The 23,352-nt window shown below is 42.8% G+C and overlaps 1 long non-coding RNA gene across 1 annotated transcript; it reads left to right on the top strand.

The window, feature by feature from the left end:
- The first annotated feature begins 2,044 nt into the window (after window positions 1–2,044).
- LOC147418922 (uncharacterized) lies at window positions 2,045–23,070 on the top strand. Its single transcript, XR_015187083.1, has 3 exons — window positions 2,045–2,155; window positions 22,463–22,632; window positions 22,846–23,070. It is a non-coding gene; the product is annotated as an uncharacterized LOC147418922 (long non-coding RNA).
- Window positions 23,071–23,352: the final 282 nt, after the last annotated feature.

The raw sequence follows: 23,352 nt of genomic DNA on the forward strand, positions 1-23,352 counted from the left end.
GCCAAAATCTAAGAATCAAATGGAGGTGCGGTTATTTAAGCTGAAAGGAAAGTGGAGACATGTATGGTCCATAATTGTGCGAGTCTCCAAAAGCGCCTCTCTCTCTCTCTCTCTCTCTCTCTCTCTCTCTCTCAGCTTCTGTAGGCGGTGCTCAGTTGGAGATTTGGAGGCTCATCGAGATGGGGCCAGGTGGAAGACATGACACTCGTCTTTTGGTGACCGCCCTTGTTTCGGGGGTACAAAGGAGGGGCAAGGCGAAGAAGACTGAAGGAGGCTCTGCAGTTTGCAGACAAGTAGGAAGCACAAGGGCGAGCTGAGTAGAGTGACGAGGAGACGAGGGACAACATGAAATTTTTTATGTGGCTGAAGTAGGCGAGGAAAGTAGGTCTGCTTGCACGAGTTTTTGAGACGCAACGCGAGAGCAGGCAGCTATTGCTGGTGTTGCAGCGGAGGTGATGCTCTCTCTCTCTCTCTCTCTCTCTCTCTCTCTCTCTCCATGCACTGCATGCGCCTTTGGCCAGCTCGAAAAAATAAAAACCCAGTTCAATCATGGAAAACGATCTCTCTCTCTCTCTCTCTCTCTCTCTCTCTCTCTCTCTCTCTCTCTCGCTCTCGCTCTCTTTGTGGCAATGTGTGCAGCCAAGGGTGGATGCCTTTGTGTCCTGGCTGCACTCAGATTATTTGGAGACCTGTGTAGGATGACAACGAACAGTTTTAGGGCAAGAAGCTATTGGTCAGGGCAAGAAGCTGATGAAAGTGCAAGAGGGGTGCGGTGATGGGAGGGAGGCGTGAAGAGAGATTGCGCAGAGGTGGCGGTGACTTGGACACAAGCAAATGCTCCCAACCCAACCTGCGAAAAGGACTTGTGCATGCGAGGTTTGCAGAGAGGAGAGCGGAGGGATGGCGACAGGTGCGTGAGCAGATGGCGGGGAGGAGATAGCAGGAATATTCGAAGGGGATCTGGAAACTTGTTGAATTTCCTTTTTTGAAAGTCATTAGATAATGTGCCGACAATTTCAAAAACACAAGTCAATGGAGAATAATTCAAGATTCTCTCTAATGTGTTGATCAGATAGCTTGTTCTGCATGAAATAGAATCCACAAAGATGCTTTTGAGTGGTTAGTGAATGGGAAGCTAGCCGTCAACCGTTGCGACTCAAGGCGAACGCTCCAAGTTTTTTTTTGAAGTATGGCATCACTGAATGGTCAATGGCACAAGGAAGGATGCGATGGCTAGAGCAATTTTCTTCAATTTGAATGCGGCATTCTATGTGTTCGATCCTGTTGGGTATGGCTTCCTATGCGCTGGATTGAGGAGACATCTTGAAGACACACACAGGCTAATGAGACTCGTGTAGAGCCACTACGCACCTGTGGACATAACATAATAAATATGGGTGAACGATTTTGATTTATTCCCAATTGAGGGAATTAATGGACATCCCCTTAAACAAGCTAGGGGCAGAAAGGGGAAAAAAAAGGAATGCCTAAAAGACAATTGGCAAGATGGGGACGAGGCAGGTTCGGGCAGTGTCTCTCTCGCGACTCATCGACTTCCCTCTCTCTCATGCGCTCGACACAATTCTCTCTCTCTCTCTCTCTCTCTCTCTCTCTCTCTCAACCCGACCCCTTGAGTGTGCGTTCGCTTGGTGTGCAAGGTGCAGGCGATGAAGACTGGCTAGCTAGTTGGGGCATAGGCAAGAGAGCAGCACTCTCTCTCTCTCTCTCTCTCTCTCTCTCTCTCTCTCTCTCGGTAAGGAAGGAGGTTCGCGGGAGGAGAAGCATGCGAGAGAGGAGAGGGCCATCTCTTGGCAAGTGCAGAGGAGTAGAAGCAGGTTGTTGACATGGCTTTTGGGTGGGGGGATATTCCTCTAGCATCTCGTGAAGAAACTGAAAATGTTAATTAGTATGCAAAAAATATGTCGTCACGATTTGGCAATTCCTTAAGCGAAATCTGTTGGAGATTCTTTGCTCAAGTTAGAAGATAAAAGCAAGGGGCGAATAGGCAGAGGATGGCCTATGCATTGTTGGTTCAGATAAGGGCGTGGGCTGTAGGTGGTGGCGTGCACGCACGCGCACACACACACACACAGATGCCCCACAGCGTGGGGGGCGGATTGCGCGGAAGGGACCATGGCGACAGGGCTGACAAGAGGTGTGTGGAGCTCGATCTGTTTTGCGTCAATTCAACCATTCATAAAACAAAATCTATCTAGATTCCCTGTAATAAAAGCGCTTAGAGCTAAGTATTGACACAATAGTAATTTTAATCTATCAAGATTCCCTGTAATAAAAGCGATTAGAGCTAAGTATGACACAATAATAATTTTAATCTTCCTGGGGACATACCTGGTTCAACTTAAATAAAATACATTAGCTAGGAATTTACCCCCCCCCCCCCCCCCCCCCCCCCCCCCCCCCCAACAAAAAAAAAAAAACTTTTGCCCCACCCTTCATCATCTCCTCATCACGGCTCGTCGCCTGTGCGGTCGATGTTCCTGCCCTCCGCCCTCCCTCATGCAACATCCTAAGTCCGTGTAGGCCTCAGCCATCTCCACCACTACACTCCTACTGCTTGCACAAGAGAGAGAGAGAGAGAGAGAGAGAGAGAGAGAGAGAGAGAGAGAGAGACGTCCAGCAACAGCTCATCAAGCCTATTTTCTACCGCGGTTATCTCCTCTAACTTCAGGTCTGTCCTGAAGGTCACGAGAGAGAGAGAGAGAGAGAGAGAGAGAGAGAGAGAGAGAGAGAGAGAGCCCATACACTCTCAATGTCAATTCATGACTGCCAATTCCGCATGCAAAGATTCAGTTATACATGGCGATCACCTACACAGCATCTCCCAAGATACCACTGAATTTACATTTTTAGATATGGGTACCACATACTAGTATGACACAATGAATCTCTTGGCCTTGGCTCCACACCAAATGCCTTGATGCAAGGTTAACCATAATAGATACCCATACTTGGACTTTTGTGAGAAAGACCAGATTGCTTTGAGCTTGAAGGTCCACCGAGCATCACTCCAATCTATTTTCTGCATGTTGTTGAGATTAAAAAAAAAAACCGAATCTTTAATTTATCCTCCCTAAACTCACAATAGTGAGGTTAGGGTCTTCTATTAATGGATATTATGATGTTGGTATAGATGCACAATGGGCATTAAGTGTAGAGTGTACTTATGATCCTTTTGTCCTTGATAAATGTATGTCAGCTGTCGCAGAGTCACATGTTTGGCACTTTGATAGTGGTACATTACTCCAAGTGCTTCTAGGTGCAACATTACTAAAACTAGGTTTCATCGACAGGGCAAAATAAGTTGCACACAACATTAAAAAAAAAGAAGAAAGAAATATGATAATTTGCAAGGCAAGGTAACTGCCCACAACAGAAGAAACAAACAAATATGGGAAAAAATTATACATTGATCTATGAGAATTTAGAACTACTTAAATAATACTCTGTGTGTGTAGTTGTTTTACTTAAATAATACAACATAAATGAACATTTTAGTTCAAAAGATAGCTGGCTTTAGATAAGTGACAATGATTAGTACAAAATTAACTTAGCTTAGACTATTTTTGTACATTGCTATAAGAATGAGGTCTCATCCTATTGTAGAAGTACAGTGTATGTTCCATGAGATGACATAGCAGGCCTGGTATATCAAGGATAGACATTTGCTTTAAGCCAAAAAAATTCCAAGAAAGGATAGAGTCCTCACCTGCATCCATCCAAAGAAGACAACAAGGATGTTAGCCTTGAATGCATTTTACAGGTATCAGTTGTTATCCATGTATAAATAACAACTTTTTAAACTTAAAACAAATGTTCAAAGTGTATATGTAATCTAGTTTTGCAAAGTACAAGGTGTGTGCTTTTTTAAGTTCATTTCAATGTTTGTAAAAAAGTCATTATCCTTTTGAATTATGGTAGTAGCTATATGTAAGGTTTTTATATAGCCCTATTTTTATTAAACCTTAAATATATATTAATATACATATCATTCAAATTGGAAGGCCACCACCCCTTTCGATCCAAGTGTCCTAAGTGACCTTTTATAAGCCCAAAGATATTTTGTACGTATATCTCAGCCATATAACACCATAAACTTTGTGCAAGGTTGTCCTGATCTTTCTTGATGTAGCAATTCAAACTCCATTTTTAGCTCAACGAAGTGTACACGGGTTCAAAAGGCCATCAGACAAACCATACTAGCTTATACTTCATCATTAAATACATCTCTAAGATGAACCATACATGTCTGGCTCGGGTATCAAGATCAGCTATCAAGCCAACATAAATTCCTAGATTGACTAAAAATCAAGATTTCATCAACAAGCGTACACCCGCAAGCCTAATAAAAAACCATAAACACATGTATAATGATCAAAACCCTAATGAGCAATATAATACCCCAAATGCGACATCATCATTACGTTAGCAGTGCATCTCGGTATTAGATGCAACACCAGCCACCCTTAGCAAGAAATGACACATATAGTGCACCAATTCCCAACATTCAGAAACCTAAGGTACATGTGACTGGTGCCTTTTGGGTCCGGAGTATCCAAAGATACCTATACAATGGTTTAAGCTTGTAAACAACAAGGTCTAACCACCCACTCTTCTCTTACCAACTCGAATAACCTGTTTTTTAACCCAAGCCAAATCATATTGAGCCAATATATGTCAAAAAACGGCTTATTTACAAAGTTAAAAGATGGTAATCCTGCAAGAGCCTCAAAAGTCAACCACACAATTTTTTAAAACCACCTAAATATTCAAGCCCATTGTCTGGCGTAGAGCTTAGTACAACAAAGTCGTTTAATACAGCAAAAAGCCAGAGAGAATGAAAATTACGTGAATTGAACAGGCTGGTCTATTGTACGTAGCCAATAAAACCCCATATCAAACAATCCCAACCATAATTGCATAGGTAAAATATGGGCTCCTGCAAACCAAGGTTATATTAACATCCACCAGATAAAACCAGACAGTGTAGCAAAAAAATAGAGCTCAACTTAATTACATCACCACCCAAGAGAGAGTAGGTCCTATAAAAAATGAGAAGTTTTGGGTAAGCTACCGACCTGACAAGTACCCCCATATTAGGGAATTTGGGAGGTCATTTGGAGGCCTTCTAAGAAAATACAATGTTTTGCCTTCTCCCTCTAGAAAATTGGTGTGGTAAAAGAAAAGGTGTCCTCATCAACCGTTCAAAACGTGTACTTCAAAGTGGATTCTTTCAACAGATTCATAACGGTCATAATGATTGATGGAATGTCCCTTTTTAGTTATATTGAATGCATCTTGTCATATAAGAGGAAATTTCTTTTCCATACAATGTATGCAGTAGGGAGTTTAGGAGGTAATGGTGCTATACTCTTTAGTTTCTTGATTTTCTTGACTGTTTATTCATGGCTTCTTCATCCACCCCCTCAAACCTTCTCACTAAACGTCATAAATATCATCTACACATTGATTTGAATCATGAATATGAGCCTTTATGCAAGCAAAGTAAAACAAACACAATAGTAACACACACGGAGAAAGAAAGAGTAGAGGGAGCAAAACACATATATTTATGAACAAATGACTCACTCTATCCTTTGAATCCTAACCAATGCCTTCCATGCATTTGCAAATCCCAATCCTTTATTGACCTTTACACGTGATTGATAGAATGGTTTACTTGGCTATTGCAAAGCTCTAACTAGGAAATCAGAAATTCAAAAAAACACGGTTCACCATCAAGCAAATGAGATTATATGACTTTCTACTTTGCATTGTGAGGACCAAAAAATGTTGAGATGTCGAGCTCTACACCTTGAGCTAGCATCCACTACGGGTCTTGGCCGCTTACGGCATTTACTCACTGGCGCGTTAGGTGACCGACACGGAGGATCTCTGCCAGTGATTCTACAGCTGGACTACACTTATAGTGCCAGCCTAGTACGCTTCTAGCAAGTTCACACTTAGTGATCGCATGTACATATGTGCTACTTTTCAGCTTTAGCACTTAGTCATTTTGTACTCTCTTTTCTGTGAAGAAGAAGAAGAAGCTTTCCATCTCTGTGTGCTTTGTGCTTGTCTTGTGTAGCTCTCTTGCATCCTCATTCTTTACATGGTATCAGAGCCTGGTGCAGGCAAGAGAGGCTAAGAGAGCAAGAGCATCACAATCCCTTCGTTCGCAATCCACGACCAGATGCCGAAGGCGTCTCGCGCAGCGAAAAAATTTTTAGGGGTTTTTCGCACAAGTTTCTGAACAGGTCTCCAAAGTGCAGTATACAGAGATTTACTATACAAGTACAGTGGTTGTATGTACGCTTGATTGTGGACACTCGTTGAGTGTAGAAAGCGTTACAGGAACCACGATAGCAGGTTCAGCAGATTTGCAGGTTTTTGCAGATTGCAGCTATTTTGTCTTAGTGCTTCAAGATGTCTGACGGTTTCAATCAGATTGTTACTGAGAAGCTTGAGAAAAATAACTACCCTTCATGGAAGTTCAGAATAACAAATTTCCTAAAAGGAAAAGGTTATTGGGACTATGTAGAAGGAGACAATGAAAAGGAACCAGAGATTCCCGAGGCAAATGCTACAGCAGAACAAAGGAAAGCTTTGAGGGACTGGCAACAAGGCCAGAGCAAAGTGATGTATTGGCTGTCTATGAGCATCACAGATGGCATGATGGGCTATCTACAGGATGCTGAAACCCCCGCCATTGCATGGAGAAACTTAAGCAGAGTGTTCGAGGTGAACACCAAGGCCAGGAAGCTTCAACTAAAGTCGGAGCTAAATCAGGTTAAGAGGAACAACCTCTCCATCAATGATTATGCTTTGAAGATCAAGAGTATCATTGAAGCTGTTGGATCTATTAAAGTCTCAGTGGAAGACGATGACATTGTCCGTGCATGCTTGGATGGTCTAGGAGATGAGTATGTACATTTTAGGTCTTCCATGAATACAAGAGACGACATCCCCGTGTTCCAAGATTTGATTTCTATGCTTATTCTTGAGGAGAAGAACCTTGACACATCTTCTTCTCATGGCAGAAATAATTCTGAACAGGCCTTCTATTCTAACTCCAACAGAGGTAGAGGTAGAGGTCGTGGTCGAGGCCCAAGGGGTTGCAGGGGCCAATTTCTGGAAGGTCAATCAAATCAAAACAATACAGGTGGCAGGGGAAACCAGTCTCAAGGCAGGGGGAGTCAAAGAGGTCGTGGTGCAGGATCAAGCAGGCAGCAACATACTCCAGATAGTAGAGAATGTTGGACTTGTGGTGAAAGAGGTCACATGTCACGTGACTGTCCAAAGGGAAAAGCAAGTAGAAAGAGAGAACAGGGCAACTATGCATCTACTAGCAGAGATGCAGATGACAGCAAAAACGAGCGCATGTTTGTTATGCAACATGTAATGAATACAATGACTGCAGAGAATTCCACCCAAGATGATGTTTGGTATGTGGATTCAGGTGCCTCTAATCACATGACGTCTCGTGGAGAGTGGTTTAGAGATATGCGCAAACCAGATGTGTCAGGCTATGTGCAGACAGGAGATGACACAGCTCACCCCATTGCTCATGTAGGGGACATACCTCTAAATACGAAGAGTGGGAAATCAAAGTACTTAGCAGATGTACTTCATGTCCCAAACATTACAAAGAATCTTGTTTCTGTTGGACAAATGGTTGAGCAGGGTTTGCAGGTTCGCTTCAATCCAAATGGCTGCTATGTAGAAGATTTCCAGAATGGCTGTAAGCTGATCACAGAGGGCAAATGTGTGGGCAGAATGTTTACGCTGAATGTAGACATGCCTGAGGTAAAAGCTGCATTATTTGCACAGGGCACAGGTGTTGTGGCTGATGTTGACATTTGGCACAAACGCATTGGCCATGTCAATGAGCAGAGATTGCGCAGCATGCAATCAAAACAGATTGTAAAAGGTTTGCCCAAATTCAAGGTGGATGGTATGCATAAAGTGTGTGCAGCATGCCAGTTTGGAAAACAGTCAAAGGGCTCATTTCCACATGAGCGCAATGTATGTAAAAAGCCACTTGAGGTGGTGCACACATATGTTTGGGGTCCAACCGATACTGCAAGTATACATGGTTGCAGGTATTATGTCTCTTTCATTGATGACCATACAAGGAAAGTATGGGTCTACTTCATGCGTAACAAAAGTGAAGTGTTTGGTCACTTTCAAGACTTCAAAGTCATGATTGAGAAGGAGACAGATACGCAAATCAAGACATTGAGGTCAGATGGAGGGGGAGAGTACTTCTCCAATGATTTTTCAAATTTTCTGCGAATGCATGGTATACACAGGCAGTTTACATGTAGATATACTCCACAGCAGAATGGGGTCGCAGAAAGGAAAAACAGGCACATTGCAGAGGTTGCACGTGCATTGATGAATGAGAAGAACATGCCTCATCATTTCTGGGCTGAAGCTGTAAATACAGCTGTGTACATTATGAATAGGACACCTACAGCTGCGGTGCATGATGTAACACCTGAGGAAAAGTTTACAGGTACAAAGCCTGATTTGGCACACTTGAAAGTGTTTGGCTGCATAGCTTACGTGCATGTACCAGATGAGTTGCGTAGGAAATTGGATCCTAAAGCAGAGAAATGTATTCTTGTGGGATATTCCCTTGAACAAAAGGGGTACAGGTGCTACAATCCTACTACACGAGAATTACGAGTGAGCAGAGATGTAGTCTTTGATGAGATGAGCAGCTGGTACAGTAATGCACATGGCACTATTGGGGCTGATGTAAAAGATGATGTGGTTGTACAAAATGTGAGGCCACAGTCACAGGTTTTGAGTGGACCACAAGAGTCCTCTTCTCGTGGCTCTGTTGAGAAACCATGGAATGGTAGACTACGTACGCAGGTTACTCCACCAACAGGTACAGGGAATGTATCACGAAAAGGAAAGGAAAAGGTTGATGAACCTCCCTTTATGGTTGATGCATCATCAGGTTTTTCACATGTAGACATGGATTCAGATGGTTCTGAACAAAGTCTTGATGAGGAATTTGGAATTCCGGCTGTCAGGACACCTGGTGTAAGGAAAGTACAAGAAGATGCTAGAGGGCAAAGGAGTGACCTAGGACCGCGCAGATCTAATAGAGTCAGAAATCCAGTTCAGAAATTGACTTATGATGGGTATCTAGCGCATCACCAAGCCTACATGGCTAAGGTGATACAGGATGTGGAGCCCACATGTTTTGAGGATGCAGTTGGAAATGTGCATTGGGATGATGCAATGAATGAAGAGATGGCTGCATTGGAAGCAAATGACACATGGGAGTTGGTGCCATTGCCAAGTGGCAAGAAAGCTATTGGCTGTAAATGGGTGTATAAAACCAAGCATAAGGCTGATGGTAACATTGAGCGTCACAAGGCAAGGCTGGTCGCAAAGGGTTATGCACAGACGTATGGCATAGACTATGAGGAGACCTTTGCTCCAGTGGCAAAGATGACGACAGTGAGAGCTATCATAGCAGTGGCTGCATCTAGAGGATGGATTATGCATCAAATGGATGTAAAGAATGCCTTCTTGAATGGTGAGTTGCAAGAGGAAGTGTATATGGATCAGCCACCTGGTTATGTCGATCCAGGTTACCCAGATTATGTATGCAGACTTCTCAAAGCTTTGTATGGTTTGAAGCAGGGCTCTAGAGCATGGTATGACAGGATTGCCAAGTATCTTGTCAGTATTGGTTTTAGGAGAGCTCATGCTGATCATTCACTCTATGTACGTGAGAGTGATGTGGGGATTGTGGTCATTACCATATATGTAGATGACCTTATTATTGTTGGTGACAATGCTATGGAGATTGACCATGTGAAAGGTCTTCTCAAACAGGAGTTTGAAATGAAAGATTTAGGCGAGTTGCGCTACTTTCTTGGCATTGAGGTGATCAGGACTCCAGAGGGTGTATGGCTATCACAGAGACAGTATGCTTTGGACATGTTGTCAAAGTATGGTATGGCTGATTGTAAGCCAATTTCTATTCCCTTGGATGTGAATGCAAAGCTGAGTGCAGAGAAGGGTGATGTTGTTGAGGATGTCAACATGTACAGGAAGATTGTGGGTAGTCTAATCTACTTGACTATCACGAGGCCAGACTTGAGCTACACAGTAGGCTTGGAGAGTCAGTTCATGCAACTTCTGAGGAAGCCACATTTGGATGGAGTACGACGCACACTTAGGTATGTGCAAGGTACTCTTGACTACGCATTGTTCTATGCAGCAGATGCACCATTAGCATTGTATGGGTATACAGATGCAGATTGGGCAGGTAGCATTGTTGATAGGAGATCTACGAGTGGATTCATGTTCTCTTTTGGGAGTGCCGCTGTTACTTGGAGCAGCAAAAAGCAGCCTACGGTTGCTTTATCGAGCACAGAGGCCGAGTACAGAGGTGCAGCAGTTGCGGCATGCGAGGTAGCTTGGCTACGCACATTACTTGAGGACTTGGGAGTGCAGGTGGACCAGCAGATTTTCATCCATTGTGACAACCTCAGCAGCATGCAGTTGGCTAGGAACCCAGTGTTCCATGCCAGGACCAAACACATAGAGGTCCATTACCACTACGTTCGAGAGCGAGTGTTGGCGGGCGACATCGACTTGGTCTACGTCAGCACAGAGGAGCAGATAGCGAATATCTTTACCAAGGCCCTCGGAGCTGAGAAGCTTCGACGTTTCCGGACTATGCTTGGACTCTGCGACATGCAGAGCTCGAGGGGGAGTGTTGAGATGTCGAGCTCTACACCTTGAGCTGGCATCCACTACGGGTCTTGGCCGCTTACGGCATTTACTCACTGGCGCGTTAGGTGACCGACACGGAGGATCTCTGCCAGTGATTCTACAGCTGGACTACACTTATAGTGCCAGCCTAGTACGCTTCTAGCGAGTTCACACTTAGTGACCGCATGTACATATGTGCTACTTTTCAGCTTTAGCACTTAGTCATTTTGTACTCTCTTTTCTGTGAAGAAGAAGAAGAAGCTTTCCATCTCTGTGTGCTTTGTGCTTGTCTTGTGTAGCTCTCTTGCATCCTCATTATTTACAAAAAACCCTTCTGCAGTGCACACAAGAAATACAGGTAGCAAGAAAAAGTGTGGAACTTACAAAGGAAAGATACAAGCTTAGGTGCTCGTGTGCGAAAGAAGAGACTACGGAATCTTGAAACCTTGAAGATTGGCTCTAGAGGTCTCAAGAAAAAAATCCAAACATCGAGGTCGTGATTGTGAGCCTTTTAGTTTATTTCAACTATACATTTTTTTTTCTTATGTCTGTTATATTTTCTATGTAGAGATGTTATATATCCAAACAAAGAAAACATAGATCCAAAGGCCAATGTAGGAAAGCAGTTGAAGCCTTTGATAACAAGTGGTCTCGCAAAGGATATAATGCATGACAAAAAGTATAAGGTTTTGCAGCGGGATGTTGTTGATTGTTTTATTACAAAGAGTGCAGTGCCTGCCATTAGGAAGGGAATGGGGTATAGGAGGGCCTCTTTATTTGGCAGTTTAAGGAAACATTTAAAACTTAATCAAGTGTTGACCAAGGGCTAGAATGGTGGGGTAGATAGCCTAGACATGGCTTTATAAAAATACTTTTGCTTATTTTCTTGGAGAATATATGCAGATTTTACTAGGTCTGGTTGGAGTTACTTTCCCCCCTAAAGCACCTTTTCAATTTTCAAATATTAAAAGTTTCCCTTTCTTGTCCCCTCTTTGTCTTCTCTCTCTTCTTATTTCTCCCCATCCAAAAGTTTCCTAAGCTCTCTTTCTCTCCCCTCAACTGCTGAAAAGTGAAGATCTGCAATCTTTATCCCCACTCTCTCTCTCTCTAAAATGCCTTGACATCTCTCTCTCCTCCTATTCTCGTGCTAGGGCATCTTTTTGTAAAGTAGCCTATCACACATCATCCTACCTCTGTAACATCTCCTTCTAGATTTGCACTAGATCTGCAACCTCTTTCTCCATAGCTCCAACAGCTTTCCTTCCAGATCTGCAACCTCTTTCTCCATAGATCCAATAGCTTCTCTTCTAGATCTGCAACTGTGCGCGTCTATCGCACGTGTCAATGCAAGGAACTTGCCGTACACTGTGTGCAAGCCACAAATGGCTGCAAGCACACAACCAGACTAACCTAGCAAGCTCAAGAGAGCAAGGGTGTGTCATTCACCGCCCTACGCTCGCCTTCATGGAGGATTCTTCTCGCCGCAAAGAAGAAGGAGCTACCGCCATGCCGTACACAACCGCCTTGCCGCCGCTGTGTCGTCATCGCAATGCTCGATCGCACTCTCTCTCTCTCTCACGCATACACACACACACACACACAAGGAGATGAAGAAGAAGATGGAGATGGAGCAAGAGCACTCTTCAATTGTACAAATGAGAGTGAGTGATTTTTAGGTTTAGGTGACTTTTATATGAGCTCGCCCGTTCACACTTGAGCACCCATGCTTAGCCAACTAACCCTTGAATGTTCCAGTTAGAGTGCGCCTCTCATCGGCGATCACTCTTACCCTTTTCCTATTAGACCGACAAGCCTGGTACCTGACTCTACCAAATAAATAATACGACATCTGTCGTAGGTGACAAGAATGTGCGTGAGGGTTAACATGCCCCCCTTCCTGATGTAGATTCCATCCTCGGAAGCTATTGAGTTGAAGCTCGTTCATCGAGGTGGAAGAGCATTTGAGATGAATGTCCTTAGCCTTCTTCTGTCACTGCAAAATCAAACAACATTGGCATAGTAATTGCATTCTCATATACAATTAAAAAGAATATGCAATTATAGACATACAAATTGATTGGTAAGAGAATTTTAAACCATTTGTCAGCAATAAACATTAAATTGTAATATAATCAAACGCATAAACAATTGTAAAGGTAAAAAACTAAACAAGTCTGGGGTCGCTAATTAAACGATCGAAAGACACTAGAGGTCATCTATTAATACCATGGGCAAGCTTTTTGATTTTCTCTTGTCAATTAAGTTGTTTAATCGCGAGATCCAAGTATTTCATGTCCGAGGGCTGACTAGAGGCTATACCTAGAAAACCTTGTAGTTAAGGTACGATAAAAGGAATTGCTCATGAAATTATCGCTTGACTTATTTCCTTTTCTTTGACCCCCCAAAGTCTTTTCACAGTGATTCAATTATGATGTGTGTGCTTATTTTGTATGCCTTGGGTTTTTTGCTTTTCAAGAAAAAGCGCCCACACTGGGAACCTCTAGGGCTCTAGTACCATAGGCAATACATGTGAGTAAAGTACCAAATCAAGCTGAGATTTCTCTTATCGCTTAAGATTTTACATTTTGGCACTTTTGTTTTTTTTTGTTTGTTCGTTTTTCACATTTTAATTTTGTAACTTTGGGGGTCATATAACACTGTTACCCTCCCCAGGCTCACCACACTAGTAAACTCCCTTTATAATACTTAAGCTAAAGGTCAATAGGGACTAAGCCCACTAGAAAGCCCTAGTATATTACACACAATGCTGCCTAAATCAGGTTAAGAACCTAAGTAACCATTGATTATTAGGAAGGCATTCACCATGGTATTAAGAGAAGATCTCTAACGCCTAGCTTGGTCAAACTAGCTTAGTCAGACTGCTTGATTTTTAAAGCTAGACAAGTGATTATGACAAAAAATTTACATTGAATTTAATGTTTGATACTAAGCAAATGCGCTGAATATTATGCTACCAATCACAATCAAAGCAGACAAACATGGATGCAAAAAAGATAAGGGGCAATGCTAATGGACAAGAAACAAATGTTTGTGTTGATGATCACGCTTGATTTGAAGTGTGAACGAGAGAAAGATTCCATGAAGTTCCAAATCCTAACAACACCAACACGTTCTTGTATACACTAGGAAACACAAGGAATATCTCTAGGAGGCACATCAGTGTGGGAAAAAAGAACTTTTTTGATCACTAAACTCTAAAATAGAAACACTCCTATCGTACTAATCCTACCTACCCTCCATCACTCGAGTGATGAGGATCAAAGGTGTTTGATGACATAGGTTTCTGTTTCAGTGTACCATATGTGAATGTGTAGGTCTGGGTCAATGTTTTGACTTTTTTTGTGCACACTCGTTTGCTAATTGCTCTTGCTATTTACTATTTTAGTTTTTTGTGAGTATAAGGCATCCCCTAAGATTGAAAGATTAAGAGGTCGGGGAGGAAGGTTGAGAGGGAAGCAAGTGAATGATGGATGTGAACAAACACTCCCCCCTTCCTTGGGTAGATCATAGCTTTTGGAATGATGTCATCACCTTTTGAAACCAATTGTTCCAAGTTGTTATGGGCGAAGGCTTTAACCAATAGTTTTTGACCGCCCTATGCGTTTCATCTAGTTGCAAGGGTGGTAAGGTACTCTCCCATGATTTTATTTGCAACGTTGTTGTAGGTGGTGAACTTACAATGGGAGGTGCAAACTCTTTCTTGTTTGTATGGATATATACAATGGTAGGTGGAGGTTGTGTCGAAGCTTCATTTGACTTCCCTGTTCCTGAGCAAGGTGGAACAAATCGTTCTTTCTTCAGTACCCAAACTAACTCTGGAACGGGTGTGTAGCATTCCATGATTTTTTCCTTTTCACTATCTTCAATTTGTTTTGGAGCCACAGGATTGGGCTCACATGGGCCAGGTGACAAGTAAGAGCACAATTTACGTTTTGGCACCCATATTTGATCATTTCCTTCATAGTAGCCTTGGGCTTCCAATAGTCGTTTTGGAATCCATCGTGATTTGGTCTTGACTCTCCTAGAGCGCACTCTTGGTTTTCCATGAGAAGTTTTTCTTGAAATGGATGGAAGGGCTTAGGTATCTGGAAGTAAGGCCTTGAGGATCCATTGATATGTACTCTTAGGTCGTGCAGGTTGAGTACTAATATTACTGCTTGCTGCAACTACAAGTGTTGAATTGCTAGGTTCATGGGCAACCCAACAAGGACGAGTTAACCACTATGGTTTGTGAATCTTGGCTATCCTACAACTTCGCTAGAGTCTGCAACGTAGGTTACTTTGCTTCAATGATAGGGGTAAGAGTCGGTGGTCGCGTCCTGACGCTACCAGTACCCCAATCAATAGTGCATTTGGTTGCCAACATCCACGTGTGTCCAAGGTTTATGCTCCCCTCCATAGTTCCAGTAGGCATGACCATAACTGACAGAAGTGTGCCACATTCTGAAAATCGTAGTTTTTTTCTTGTTGACACCCTTGACTTGGATAATACTCTCAGATAGAGGTGGCTTCCCTAACTGACACCGAACTCCATATGACAACAGATTATATTTAGCACCCATGTCCAATAAGGCGTTATATAGCACTTTTCCATAGGGGCTGTTTAGTTCAATTGGATACTGTAGGGGTGGCTCGAATTCCAATAAATCATGAACAGTGTCTTCAAAAAACACTTCCGTGATTTCCAGATAAGCATCTCGTTGGCGTCTAAGAAGTTGTTGTCTTTCTCGAGCCTCAGCTCTTGCTTGGATCTTTTTAAGCTCTGCATGTTCTTTGGCTCCTTTCTTTTCATTTACTCTAGCATGCACATTTTCTTGATATCGTTTCCTCTTATATCTCTTACTCTTCTTGTCCAATTTTCGATTACGGCCGATCTCTAGTGAAGAGTCACTAGATGAATCGCTGCTTGTGTCTTCTGCCCCCTTGGATAGATTGTCATCTAGGGTACCACTGGCCCCTGAATGGTTTGTCCCCACATTTGTACTAAGATTTAACTTAGATTCTTCGTCCTCAGAGTCACTTTCAATTGATGATTCTGACTCTGGATCATGTGGCCTATAGTCTTATGAGACGCTAGTGGTTCCAATGCCAGTCAAACCTTGATCTTGTAGGTCATCAGAAGCTATATGCATAGCTTCTAGCATATTTAAGGGTACGAGTGGTGGCATTTCATCTCCCTCAGGTGTTACCCAGGTCGTCCCCGTGTTTCCCCAAGTGTCTATGGTTGCTGCTAGGTGGACCCAAGCCACATTGTCTGACTCAGTCATCCCAGGTAGTACATCCATATAAGGAGAATCTTCCCTAACATCAGTGTCCGCTTTACACGTGTAACAATATTGCAATGGAGCCGAGTGAACTGTGGTGTCAGATCTATGATCAATTATAAACCTGTTTCCTAGAGGTTGTGATCGACCAGTTACAAGATCCACTTAAATGACAGAATCTTGGAACTGCAAGTAGACATGGTTTTTAGACTAGTCATGCACCATTTTTACTTCCCTCATGAAAGGACGTCCTAAGATTATCTCATATGCCATAGTGTGCTTGCAGGAATCCATAACAATGAAGGTAATTCGTATTTTATGTCAAAAGACCTTGATCTTGAGATCTTCTAGCATCCCAATAGGTTTAACAATAGACCCATTGGCCATCTTTACTACTATGGTTGTGGTCCCAAGGTGAGGTCTCCCCATAGTTTCCCATCAATTTTTAGTCACAATGCTAACCCCCGCGCCACCATCAAGGATTCCCTTCACAGTTAATCCCTTGGTAGTGATTGGTATGGTTGCATTGGATTCCTCGCCCTCAAAGTATTCAACTTTTTAACATGTATTTCTACAACAAGGTTCTCATCTAGGTTGTGTTGTGGATCTAAGTGTTCCTCCTCTATTGGCATCTCCTTAGCTCCATCCATCTGTGAAAATTGTGGTAGCCCGACCTTCAGTTCTCCATTGAGGAAAGCTCGAAGAGCTAAGAATAGCTCAGGATCTCCATATAGTTTGGACATGATGGTGGTTCTAACTTCGGAAGCCATGAAGTCCATGCAATATTTAACGGCACCTTTTACGCTGCAGTCCCTTGACGTGGGGAAGATGGGATCTCCATTTCTTTGATAGGGTCAGGTAGTCCCTCTGTAAACATTCTTTCCAACAAGAAGTGAGTACACCCACTTTCCCATGACTTTAAGTCACTTTCTTCTTGGATGACACTAGGTATGGCTAGGGTTCTATGGTGTTTCTGAGGTTGTTGTTGCGTAGGGAGCACTGTGTCTGTAATCTGGATCTACCTAGGTGCTGTCTCTAGATCCCTTTGGGTATCTTCTACCAAACTCCTTAATTGCTTGACCCTCTTGATCTCCTCTGTAGGGTTTGGATAAGTTCCTATCTTCTTCTTGGATCCTGGCCATTGTGGTTCATGACGATCTTCCTTGTTGGTTTCTTTCTTAGTTGTTGTTTTGATCTCCATGGTTTCACCTGAATTAGAATCCTCTTCAGCATCGTTTATATATACGGGGTCATCACCAGTCCCTATGTTGGTCTTTGAAATGGGGTCTGACTTTGTTGCTTTTTGTGATCTCTTCCTTTGTGTTTTCTTCTCCTTCTAAGATTGGGAAATTGGTGCCGTGTCTCTTTCTTCAAGAATATAATTTTGTTTTTGGAGCATCAATCGCATGAGTACGTTTACTGGTACCACAGGTATACTTTATGATGGCTCCTTGGTAACCTCAATCAAGTTTAATGGCATGATCTTTGGCACATTTGGATTATTTGGACATTGGGCAATCAAATGATCTATGCCACATCCATTACACATGAGTATCACCATTGTAGACATGCTCGCTTGATTGGTTTGCATTAGTGTGGCGTTCTTTTGTAGCCTAATAGGACACTCGGCCACACGATGTGGACCTCCACACTCATAGCATTGAAGAGGTGGTCTCTTAGCAGTGTAATTGATATTTTGGCCTCTTGCAGCAAGAGCAGCTACTTGATAGACATGTTTGACTTGTCCCCAATAGTACTCGATGTAGTATTGTGGACTTTCTTCAAGCGCATCAATCCCATAGGCAATATTAGGGTCTATATCTTCCTCACCGCCTTCCAAACAAGCAATAGATGACTCACAACCCACTTGATTCACTGAAGTGATTCTTGGATGTGGTGGTTGCGGTCCTAGCACTGGAGGTGGTAAGGGTGTTGTTTGAACAACATTTTGGGCCCTAGGGACCATGTATTGTGATGTTTGTTCAAGAGGTGATTCTGGCATCAATGCAGACACTTGAGGTGTATCTGTCCATGCTAAGGTTGGTCTATTGGCCATATCGTGCTTAAATACTATGCAATCCTTAGCTTGATGACCATAACTCCCATAGGCATTGCAATTCCCATTGAATTTTACTCTAAAAGTAGAGCATTCACTGATACTATGCGGACCATAGCATACTGAGCACCAGTGTTGCTCCCTTCTTGGATACATTTGATTGTTTTGTGGAGCACGATTGTCTCTAAGACTCTCTTGAATGGCCTTGGTGAGATTTGCTAAAGTCATCTCAGATATCCTTGGCTCCTTAGCAATAGGATTTAGGGTCATTGGTTGATGCCCCAATGCTTGCGAGCTAGTAAATTTAGGCTCAATAGACATTGTTTCTCCTTGAATCATTAAATTATCCTCCAATTGGATCGCATTGTGGTGACTGCTTCCCAAGTGGTGATACCTCTAATGACTAGACCATTGTAGATATCCTCATGTCGTAATCCCCTAATGAATCTATCAAGAAATTGATTATTATTGAAGCGCTCATTTGGATTACAACAAGAATTCAAATGCTTTAAGCAACTAATAAAGTCTCTCACCGACTCTCCTTCCTCTCGTTTGGCTTTCTGGAGTTGAGAGGCTTAATCCCAAAGCACTCCCTCTCGTATGTATTCTTTCAAGAACAATCTCCTAAGAGTAGGGTAAATCGTTTTTTCTTCCACCCTTAGGGTTCTATACCAATCTTCAGCCTTTCCACTTAAAGTTAGGCTTAAAGCATTACTCTTATGCAGGTCATTGTGTTCTCCTAGAGAATCACATATTTGTTCAAACACTTCGATATGCTTTCTCACATCCCCCGTCTCCACTAAATTTTTGTGTGAGCTTGGCTATTTGTGCTGCCTTACTTCTAGGTTTCCTATCAGGCGTGTTACTCATATTCTCAGCAATAGATCGACTGATAGCTTGAGCAAATGTTGCCAAGTCACCTAAGTGAGCAGGCACCGTGGGTGAAGGCGCTCTAGAATCTACATGTGGAGTAGGTATTGGCATTGGTCTTGGCGCATAGGAAGCCCTTGGATTCCATGTTTGGTACCGTGTTGTGCCATGTGGTGGCCCAAAGTTCATATGTGTGGCCCTATGCATAGCAAACGGTGGATGTGACATGCTAATGCTAGCAGGTATGGTCCCATGGTAATAAGATCTTGGATGTTGTGGTTGTGGAGTATAAGTTGTTGAAACAATGGGAAGGGTAGGGACTACATGAGTACGAGGACCCATAGGTGTATACGATTGGTACACACTTGTAGGTACTGTTGCAGGCATTGATCTACCATGTAGCGGTGCTTTACTAACAAATGAGGTCCATGGCGTGTTTCTTGGAATGCCCATCATTGGGGTAGGCATGGTAGTTGTGGTGTCATTAAGGGAAAGATAAGCTAGACTTGGAAAGGTAAAACTATCACTTGTGGGCTCAGATTGCACTGAGACCCCTGGCGAAACAACATATGGAGGATCCATCGAACTTACCGAGGGAGTCTCCAGTTGCGATAAGGTTGGTTGTTTAGCCTTCCCTGTATCCAAGAATCTCATGAGACCCTTGAAGGCACGTGGATCCCCTTGTTCTGTCTCTCTAGCTCAATAACCCTATGGATGACCTCACAAACTCTTTGTTGTTGATCCTCCACACTAGTAGCACCCGTTGTGGATTGTAGGACATCTAACCAACCCACGTGATAGGTGTGACCTGTGTATAGGTTGGTTAGAGTTTTTGTTTGTAGTTTGTACTCCCAATTCTCATTTATGAACACTCCATCTAGGATTGAGGTGCTAGGGGTGTCTTTTGAACTAGATGCAATGTGGCTCTCTTTGGGTTGACCCTTAGTGGTCGCTAATTCATGAGCACTCGATTGCTCTTCTAGCAATGATATTGACATAGGGGCTTTCTCTTTTAACTCTCTTCGTTGCTCCCCCTTGCGTAAGCTCTCGATTTCCTTTTCCCTAGCCGCAATGATATACCATTCAACTTCTTGTACTTCGGCAAGGCTTCTACCATCATGTAATATAACCTCGGAGGGGAATAGCTCTGAAGAGTCAGGGGGTGCAATGAATGGAGTATTCACGTGCACACACTCTAAGGGCATAGGGTCTTCGTTGGTCATGAATGGAGAATTTACTTCCCCACCCCCCTCATTTACATCGTTAGCTCCATGTTTGGAGTGAGTGGCTCTACTAAAGGTTTCCTTCAAGCGGCTAAGCATGCTCGTCATGGACCATGGGCCCATGGCATGCATGTCTTGGCTTGAGCTATTAGGATTAGGCATTGGGTAACCCTCCATGATGCCATAGTCAGAGGAAGAGTCACTAGATGCTATATGCGGGTCCTGAATGGTACAACCTTGGGTTCCCGTCGAGGGCCCGGAACCTAAAGTAGGTGGATATTGAGAACTCGCGTAATTCAAAATGCTCGCTAGTTGCTCGGACTCTAGCACATGGCCAGAGCGCAGATGCATGTGTCTTTGGCACCCGACAAGCGTCGGTAAATACCCTCGAAGGTTAACCGCCTGATTTTTTGGGCGTTTTGCAACCCATTTTCACTTGTTTTTTTATGTTTTTTAATATTTTTTATGATCGGTTTTTGGATTAGAATGTGTGATAGCTCAAAACGAGAGTATCGCTCAGAGGGTTGTGGTGTGCTTTATAGCACAGCGTTCGGTTATCCGAAGCTCCGTTGGTCCTCAAAGGGTCCATTTTTACTTAGGCGTGAGGCTAAAATAAGTAATTCTAAAGGGTGACTGAGGCCTGAGCCTGAGCGTGGCTTGGGCCTGGGAATATTCTTGATCTTGGTCCTACTTTTAAAATTTTTAATTTTTTTAAAAAAATTATATATATTTGTTCTGGGGATAAGGTCACTGTGGCCTTGCTGCGCGCATGAGCACACACACCTAGCCTACCTACTTACAACTAACAGAGCTACTGCTACACACTAACACAGTACTACAACAACTGATTAGCTAAAACATCTACTTGTCGTACCTTACAAAACTAACATTATAGATCTACTACCTTAATTCTAATACCTTATCAACAGAGAAAACACAAAACACAGTACATTGCAACACCTTAATAACAAAAACAGTACACTGTAGCAAAACAAAGGTCACAAATCCTTCTCAACAAGCCACACAACTTCTTTTTCTACCTTTCCTACATTTCATAATGCACCACAAAGCAGCATAGAGTGCTACTCGAGCTTAGTGCAGGGCATTTCCCCGACAGCGGTGCCAAAATGTGCGCGTTTGTCGCACGTGTCAATGCAAGGGACTTGCCGTGCACTGTGTGCGAACCAAAAATGGCTGCAAGCACACAACCAGACTAATCTAGCAAGCTCAAGAGAGCAAGGGTGTGTCACTCACCGCTCTATGCTCGCCTTCGTCCGTGGAGAATTCCTCGCCGCGAAAAAGGAGCTACCGCTGTGCCGCACTCAACCGCCTTGCCCCCGTCGTGCCATCGTCGCAATGCTCGATCATACACACACACACAGAGACACACACACTCTCTCTCTCTCTCTCTCTCACGCATACACACACACAAGGAGATGAAGAAGAAGAGGATGGAGATGGAGCAAGAGCACTCTTCAATTGCGCAAATGAGAGAATGAGTGATTTTTAGGTTTACGTGACTTTTATATGAGCTCACCCATTCACACTTGGGTGCCCATGCTTAGCCAACTAACCCTTGAATGTTTCAGTTAGAATGCACCTCTCATTGGCGATCACTCTTACCCTTTTCCTATTGGACGGACAAGCCCGGTACCTGGCTCTACCAATTAAATAATACGACGTCTGTCATAGGTGACAGGAATGTGCATGAGGGTTAACATCAACCTCTTTCTCCACAGCTCCCACATCTCATTCTAGATCTGCAACTTCTATCTCCATAGCTCCAACTTCTAGGTTCCCAGTCCACTTTTTCTCTCTTCCCAAGCTTGCATCTCTCTTTCGAGTTCCATAACCTCTTTCTTGATGTGCAACATCAACTTTCCTACTCTAGCTCCCTATCTCCTTTCAAAATCCTTTTCACAGTTGCTGCAACATCTCCTTCTTTATTGTGTGTATGTGTGTGTGTGAACTATGCACTATGCAAGTAATTTCTAGCAAGAGTGTACTTGCTCATAGCTACCCAGAAAAGGATTACAACGCAGTAGAGATCTACTATACACGGTGCCAATGTAGCAGAATGCAAGGGGTGTATGTAAGGCTTATGAAGGGTCACAAGTTTTTAATGTTGGCAAAGGATCCAAAGGTAAGTATCAGTTCCTGCAAAGCATGTGTGGTTAGTGTATTTTTTCCATGAATGACTTATTAGAGCTCTTTTTTCTTTTAAATTAGAAGGATTCTTTATTAATCATCTCTTGTTTTAGCAGATTCTCCTATATTCAACAACATTGAAAACTGGTACTAGTGCCTCCAAAAGATTTATTTGAAAGCTGTTGTCAATGGTTGGAAAACTTGACTCCAATGCATTTCAGCAATGTAGGCCACAATATGGGTTGGTCTAAATTCAACAAAGTTCAAATACTTGCTCTTGGAAGAGGTAAAGTTGTAATGTATATATTACAATCAAATTCACCTATGGATTTAAGAAGCTCACCTTGTATTTAGATTATGATATTGTAGATCCATGTGTTCACTTTTGATTTGCAAAAGGTGTAGCGCAAAAGTTAATAACGTGGAATTTCATGCCTACAATATTTGAAAAGTCAAGCCCTAGCGAGATATAATCAGTCACTTTGTGGCTCAATTGCAGACCAAGAACCAACCAAGCCAAGATGGACATTCAAGTGTGGAACCTAATCTCAACAACCAAGAATCGATTGAAAGTGTCTGCTAAACTTACAGTTGCAAAGAAAGTTACTGCAAATGAAAGGCAAGACGAAGGGTCCAAAAGACGGAGCAATAGAGTGGTAGTGAGAGAGAGAGCCTAGCTCTGTTTCCCATGTACGAAACATTTAAGTACACCACTCATATGCTAAGCGAGTGGCTCATGTAATTGATTAAGACAATACAATTTTTACCATCTTATTGTGTCATCTCTTTATTTGCACTAAACTTTGTCATTGTTTTGAAGTTACTTTATGTTGTCATTCAAATAGTGGTTAACTTTGTGCACTTGTCTTGAAATACTATTGTTTCTCTCATTTTTTAGGCCCCACAAAAGTTTGTCCCGAGAATCAAGTTAGCCAATAACTTTTGTACTTGATACATTCTTGTACATAATTGGATATCAATAGCGGTTGGTGAAAAGATGGTCAAA

Source organism: Adiantum capillus-veneris, chromosome 29 (genome assembly GCF_014529385.1).
Source record: "Adiantum capillus-veneris isolate H3 chromosome 29, ASM1452938v2, whole genome shotgun sequence".
In the NCBI taxonomy this organism is placed as follows: domain Eukaryota; kingdom Viridiplantae; phylum Streptophyta; class Polypodiopsida; order Polypodiales; family Pteridaceae; genus Adiantum; species Adiantum capillus-veneris.